Raw genomic sequence first — 7,851 nt, forward strand, 5'->3', positions numbered from 1 at the left:
GGTGGTGTTGGTTGAGATGGCCCGATGACAGAGGTGGGGCTGGGCGTGGCCTGTGGTGGCGGCGGCGTCCGGCCCAGGTTCGGTCTTGGCAGTGGCGGCGGCAACTCCGGCCCGGATCCAAACATGGCAGTGGCGGCGTCCCCTCCGCCAGGGATGACGGGCTAGGTGGTGGGTCCTTCTGGGAGCTGATCTTGGGATCCCGCACCCGAGGATGTCGCAGGATGTGTGTGGTGGTCGGAGCTTCCTTCGGCGTCGATGACGCTTGATGCAGGATCACGGTGGCAATTGCCGTTGTATGGGCCATGACAACTGCGGGCACAACGATGGGTGCTCCCTGTAGTGCCTGAAATCGGGGCAATGACCCCTCTTCATCAACGGCGGCGGACTCCGAGGTCGTGTGGGCGACTCAGAATCTGGATCTCAAGGTGGTGACATCTTTTTTGAGGCTGGTGGTGGTATGGGACGTCCCCTCCATCAACTGATCGAGTTCGATGCGGCTCAACAGGTGACACAAATACCTCTTTTGGAGTTGTCGGGTAGTGCCTGTCGCCGGTAGGTGAAGTCACCGGTCGATGCGCTACCGGCGGATGCTACACACGACATCTTATTCGAAGACGTCAAGTCGTGCCTGCTACCGACAGGTAATTAATGCACAGTGGCTCTGGCAGAGGTGTCATGTTTAATCTGCTGATGTTGGATTGAAGGTGGTGTGACAGTAGCTGGAAACGGGCGGTATGGGACGTCTTTGTCTTCCATTGTCTTCTCCAGATGTATCCTGCTATCGAGGCATCGGTAGACGGATAAGGGCGTATGGTACAGACGGCTTCGGCGACGAGTTTATGCACTCCGGTGGAAACACAAGATCTCCGATAGGGCTATGTCGACACGTGCCTACGTCGTGTCCTTGCTGAAGGTGGTGGATTGAAGCATGGCTTTGGGGATGAGAATTCAAAATGCAACCTTGTGATGGACTCACCGTCATCAGCACACACGCAATGATTCCATTTTGAAGGCGTAGCCTAGGAGTTGTGTTTTTCGTTTCTGATGTCTTGTTACATAGGATTGGTGGCTATCTGGAGGAGTTACTGTCGCGAGGTATACTGCCTCAGAGTTTGTTTTTCACTTTATTTCTTGGTCCAGATTGTTCGACAGCTGAATTTTACATTATTAATAATATATGGCTGGATGAATCATTCTGATGTAGAGGCCAGGGGTCGTTCTCCTTTTCAAAAAAATAAAAAATTATGCAAGATAGTAAAGATTGTACAGAATCAAACAATAAACTGATTTAATATTCTATGGAGAAGCATTATGATAAGTAATGAATATATCTAGGTTTTTTTTAATATATTCAGTGCAACAGCTAGACGAACTAAAGTTTGGGATCAATTGATGAATAATAACTGATCAAGGATTCGATGGAGCATTGACTTACAGTGTCAGGATGGGCCTTTCGATCTTCCCTGATGGCATCATATGGCGTGACTATGATATTACAAGTAGATGATCAATGGGGAAACAGTTCCGAAACTGAAAATCAAGACCACGTCTCACTTTATAAAACAGACCTTGACTTTATGAAAATCAACTCGCAATTCACCTTGGTAGTCTAGCACATTTGCAATAAGACCTCATGTTTCATCCAAATCAAATTACTGTAATGAAATTCTGATGAAAACTTTGAGCGTGGGAAATTTTTGATTAAATATGAGGTTCATCTTGCAAAACATGTTCACATCCCGTCTCTGTCTTAACCTTGTCATGCGCTAGAATGACGATAAGTTATTATATGACTACGGGTAATGAGTTGTTATATAACTATAACGATGAGGAGTTTTTATATCGTTATGACACTGATGAGTTATTATATCATTGGGGTGGAAAAAACATGAATTAGATTAAAGTGGATGGATCCAAGTGACCAAGTTGAATTAGTAGGACCATATGATGTTGGGACCGTACACAGGTGCCGAATGAAGGCAATGCCTATCAAGTCCAATTTTCATTGAGGACATATATAAGGAGATTATTGCATCCGCGGAAGTCAAATCACTCAAAGTGTTTGCAAGTAAGGTGGTCATGACTCCTCTCAACATAAAGAGCGAATGATGCAAAGTTGCCATCAGCCGGGTCGAAGTACCTGCCCAAAGAGTTCGTGAAGATGAACAAAAAGGTGGTAGCAGCAGTGGTTCTACATCTCGAATGTGGAGCTGTGTCAGACCCACCTTGGGCCGGTGTCATCACGTCACCTGGAAACGGACAGCACATAGGGCACTTTTGCCCGCGGAGGCGCGATGAAGGCGAGTACGCCAACATCCTTTATAGTAGTAATAATAGAATAGAATAGAATAGATGGAATCGAAATGATATTTTTATTTGTCAGTGCAATTCATCATAAGGTAAAAATGGAGCAGAAATGACACATTGATTTGTTTGTGTAATTACACATGCTATACAATGTGTTAATAATAGACAGCTATGTGCAGTTTTTATACGGTTAATTCCATGACAAAATACATAATCCATTGCCCCAAAAAGTACGTACTATCCTTTTGTAAACAAGTTATAAAATCACAAATTTGGTAGGGCAGATAAAAAAAGAATAAAAGGCTACCGACGCTCACATAGGATTCTCAGAAGATGACGATCTATAAGCTGTTCATCGTAATCTGACATGATTGGCTTTAGTGATTCGGATGCCTTTGTTTGGGTGGGAAACAAGTCATTCGGATGCATGATTGATCCCATGGGACCTACGTACTTGGCAGCCTCCTCCGATGGGCTTCCTAGCAATTGCAGAGACATTGCTAGACAGGACCTGTCCCAATAATTGGCCATTCACGCGCACACAGTGCAACCTGATCAAAAGCGGTAGCAGCAGTCAGCAGTCAGCACTCACACCACGCTCGCTCCTCCATTATTGACTGTCTGCTTCAACAGTGAAGCTCGCTACCATTGCCTGCTTCTCCATCAAACACCACCAGCCATGGCCCTTGTGTAACCTAGCTGTAGCGGCTTCACCTTCTCAAACGGGGCAAGAGGGAGATGGCGGGCGTGGGGGTCGGGACGGGGGCGTTTGGCTCCGTCCTCGGCAACGAGTTCAAGATGCTCAAGAGGGTGCGCAAAGACATCGAGTTCCTCCAGGGGGAGCTCCGCCGGATGCAGACTGGTGAGCACGCTGGCGGACATGGAAGGGCTGGACGAGGTGGCCAAGGACTGGAAGGACAGCACGCGCGACCTCAGCTACGACATGGAGGAGTGCATCGACCGCTACATGCTCCGCCTCGGCAACGGGGAGGTCAAGCCCAAGTTCGTGAAGAAGACCATGCGCAGGATCAAGACGATCTTTGAGCGCCATGGCATCGGGTCCCAGATCAAAGAGCTCAAGGACCGCGTCGAGGAGGAGAGCAAAAGGCGGCAGACACTGAATCTCGACAAGTATGCAGAAAATCGCCCGGTGGCAATAGACCCCCGGCTGGCTGCGTTCCACAGGGCGGCCAAGGACTTGGTGGGCATGGACGGCCGCAGGGATGAGGTTATCTCTTTGTTGACGGAGCAGAGCGTGAAGCTGAAGGTGGTGTACATTGTTGGAGGTGGGGGGCTGGGAAAGACCACCCTTGCAATGGAGGCCTTTGGCATGATTGGAGGACAATTCGGGTGCAAAGCTCATGTGTCCGTGTCGCGCACCCCTGACCTCAAAAAGCTTTTGAAAGATGTCCTTTCTCAAATCGACCAAGATGGGTTCAGTAGATGTGAGGGGTGGGAGGACCACCAGCTAATCCGTCAGATCCATCGGGCCTTGGCAGGAAAGAGGTATAGTTTCTTCATACATATGCATGACACGTATGTTTTGTTTTGGTCAGACAAAACCATTTATGTGTTTGCACCCTACAAAGATAAATGTCACTCTAGTGCTGAACACCATCATTGTGTAAATGAGCTTAATTAATAGTGCAATATTTTATACAGGTACTTCCTTGTTATCGATGATGTATGGAAGGAGGGAGACTGGAATTCTGTCAAGGCAGCTTTTCCTGACAATAATAAGCGGAGCAGAATAATTGTTACTACACGCAATGACAATCTAGCTAAGTCAGGTTGTTTTGGCGACTCTCGTCATCACCGCTATCAAATGCTACCTTTGAGCGATGTTCATTCCCGAACATTGTTCCTTCAGAGAATTTCCCTCCAGTCTAACCCTCATGCTCAGAGACTACAAGAGATTTTAGATGGTATCTTAAGAAAATGCGGAGGTTTGCCGCTGGCTATAATTACCATTTCGAGTTTGCTAGCCAATAAACCCCAAAACACAGATGAATGGGAGAGACTCCAAGCTTCTATTGGTACTGGTCTTTCATACCAGACTGATGGCACAGGAAAAGGTATGAGGGATATATTGTTACTCAGTTACTGGGATCTTCCACACCACTTGAAGACTTGTTTGTTGTACTTATGTATATATCCAGAGGACTGGCATATCTCATGTGAAGAACTGAAATGGAAGTGGATAGCCGAGGGATTCATTGCAAGAGAACAGGGAAATTTGTATCTAGAAGCAGAGAGTTGTCTTCATGAACTTGTCAATAGAAGCCTGATCCAGTTGGTCAATTCTAATGTTGACGATGATGGTTTAAAAAAATATTGTCAGGTTCATGATATGGTGCTTGACCTTATAATATCTCTGTCAGATGGAGAGAATTTTGCCACCATTCTGAATAGTGTCCGAAATTCTTTGCCAAGCGGGAAGACCCGTCGTCTCTCTCTACAATCTAGTGGGCTTGACCTGAAAAAGGCAATACATGACATGACAAGAAGCAAGTTACATGTCCGTTCATTGCATGTGTTTGTTGAAGCTAAGGAGATACTCCCACTTGTGGACTTCCAGTCTTTGCGTGTGTTTGATACATGTGTTGGTCATTGGTCATGGAAAAAGGAGCATATCAGCAATATAGGAAGTTTCTATCAACTGAGGTATTTGAGAATTCAAGGAAGAAATATCGAGGAGCTTCCTAAAGATATCGGAAAGCTACAGAACTTAGAGACGCTCGATCTGAGGGGCACTTATATTAGAAAATTGCCACCAACTATAGCCCTGCTGACCAAACTGATGTGCCTATTCATTGAGCACAACTATGATGTTGAGTTTTCTGCAGATATGTTTGGGTGCATGCCAGCCCTGGAGGAAGTGTCAGATATCGGTAGAGTTGACAACCCTGAGAAATTTTTGGCAGAGCTTGCACATCGAAAAAAACTGAGGAAGATCTCGATGAATTATCTATGGATTGGGAATGGGGATCAGGATAATGTAAGAGGTTACAGAGAAAGACTGGCATCTTCTCTAAATGAGTTGTGCAACAAACACAACCTTAGATATCTTCATTCTCATGGACATATGGCAGAATATTTGTTCAGTGGTCCACACACCTTTGAGCGCCTCCAACATCTTAAACTAGATGTGTATTACATGGAAAAGCTTCCCAGGGGAATGGCCTCCCTAACCAACATACTCAAATTGGAAATGAGGGTGACACTATTTGATGAGGAAGGTCGCAATATTCTCATGGGTATGCCTTATTTGACCTATCTCCAGCTAGATGTAATGCGGTCGGCGCCTGATGTCATGAATGTAAGTAGTGAGGGATTCAACCTTCTAGAGGTGTTCGACTACGAAGTTAGATTTGGAGCGATACAATTTGCAGCAGGTGCTATGCCAGCACTCCGGCGGCTCCACCTTTCCTGCAGTGCAAATTGTTTAAGGAATGCTGATATTGACATGGGCATCGAGCATCTTTCAAGCCTTGCACACCTCGAGCTCAAAACTGATTGCATTGGCGAAAGTCGTCACAGTGTGGAGGCTTTGGAGGATTCCGTTAGAAAAGCAGTCGCCTTGCATCCCAACCTTCACACTCTTCAACTCCATGTCAGTAGAAGCTTTGAAAGTCATCTAAGTTAGTGACATCGCTGAAAGAGGTATACATCTTGGCGCGCTGGTTTCTTCATTCCACTACACTGCGTCATGTCATTTACTGATCTGGCCCTCTTTTGATCCCAGCTTCGGTCTGTCTCACACGGCAGCAGCAAGAAGACCGCCAAGTGATGTGAGCTACACGAGTTTGTTCCGTTGTCCAACTCTGTGATCAGCCAGAGTATTTATGTACTTTCAGACATGTACTGCCTTGTGATTTCTAGCTAGAAGCTTTCGTTACTTTGTGTGTTTGTAATAACAGGGTTTGGTGCATCAGGTTTTTCGTCTCATGGTCTGTATTCGAGTACGAGTATGGACAGTGGGTTTTCCTGATGCGCGTCGAACCCATAATCTGCTTTCTTGCTCCGTTCTCAGACATGTTGTTGTTTCCCTTATTCAAGCTTGTTTTACCTGTATCTCGATCATTTGAGGTGTTTATTTGAATCTCATGTATGCTACCTATTTAGAAAAGGCAAGGTTTTGTATGCTTCGGCAATCCACTGAACTGAGCAGGCTGTAGGTGCCTGCCTGCAAACGGCTGGTTCAGATCTCTGAATTTCAGCAGCACCTTCTTCAACGGCTTCGGTTCGCTAGATTGAGTGTTTGATATTGGTATGTATATGGATGCTACATTGATTGATTGATACGTAGATAAGTAGCTCGAAATTCCAGGGGACGGTTATGGTGATTCAGATAATAGAGAATTCCCGGGCAACGGCAGCTGAAGCTATAGTTGCCTGCTGCAGGCAAAACTTTAGTATCAGACTTGGGCGAAGCGGTGGATGTTTCCGCAGTATCAGTATCAGGTAAACATATATGGCAACCTCTATAAACAAGTCATAGTACTGCTAGCATCATGAACTGGAAATTCCATTTCTGAAAATTGTGGCAACCACAATTCAAGTTATGGCCAAGCTGAATTTTACCAGTATCATCTCACACTTACAGCAGCAGTTTAATTTCATGAACGTCTACTCCGACTCATAAGCGATTGTTTCGCCGTCCTCCAAACGAACTTGCCAAAAGCTTCACCAATCCGACTCCTCCACCCTTTTGCCTACGACCAATGGAACTCCTAAGCATTACTGTCACAGTGGGACCTTCTAGAAGGTTCCTTAACCGGTATTTCTCTGGTTTTTTTCTTTTTAGTTTCCCATGAATTCAGAAGTTTCGAAAAATGTTCAGAATTTTAAAAATTGTTTATGTTTTTCACAATATGTTCATAGTATGAATTGTTTTTCATAATTTCAAAAAAAATCATGTTTTCAAAATTCATAAAAGTCAACTTGAAATTAAAAATCAGAAAAATCCTGTTTTCAAATAGAAAAAATGTTCACGTTTCAGAAAAACTTGTTTTCAAAAACACTTTATAATTTCAAAAAAGTTTCGATTTCAAAATTTGTTAATAAATTAAAAAAATGATCGTCATTTTCATAAAATGTTCACAGTCTCTAAATATTTTTTAATAAATATTATAATTATCAGTAAACTATTTAGAATTTCGATATTTTTTCTTGTTTTTAAAAAATATTTACTTTTTATAAAAAATTATAAATAAATATTCTCACATTTCAAAAAATGTTCGTCACACTAAAAAAATTTTTATGCAATGTAAACAAATGTTAGTGGACTTTAAAAAAAATATCACCATTAAAAAATGTACCAATGCATAATTTCGAAAATTTTATTGTGTATTGAAAAAGTGTTCAAAACATGTATTTAAGAAAATGTGTGTCATGTATTTGAAAAATGTCGAACATGTATCACAAAATAGTTTAATGTTTGCACTAAAAATGTACACTTTGAACTGAGAAAAATTAGACATGTGCTAAAAAAAGAAAACCGATAATAAAGAAACAAAAAAGAAAGTGAAGAAACGAAGGAAA

The 7,851-nt window shown here is 43.4% G+C and overlaps 1 pseudogene; it reads left to right on the plus strand.

The window, feature by feature from the left end:
* Positions 1-2,875: 2,875 nt before the first annotated feature.
* On the plus strand, positions 2,876-6,450 carry LOC123149812 (disease resistance protein RGA5-like; annotated as a pseudogene).
* The last annotated feature ends 1,401 nt before the right edge of the window (positions 6,451-7,851 follow it).

The sequence above is a fragment of the Triticum aestivum genome, chromosome 7A (genome assembly GCF_018294505.1).
Source record: "Triticum aestivum cultivar Chinese Spring chromosome 7A, IWGSC CS RefSeq v2.1, whole genome shotgun sequence".
Classification (NCBI taxonomy): domain Eukaryota; kingdom Viridiplantae; phylum Streptophyta; class Magnoliopsida; order Poales; family Poaceae; genus Triticum; species Triticum aestivum.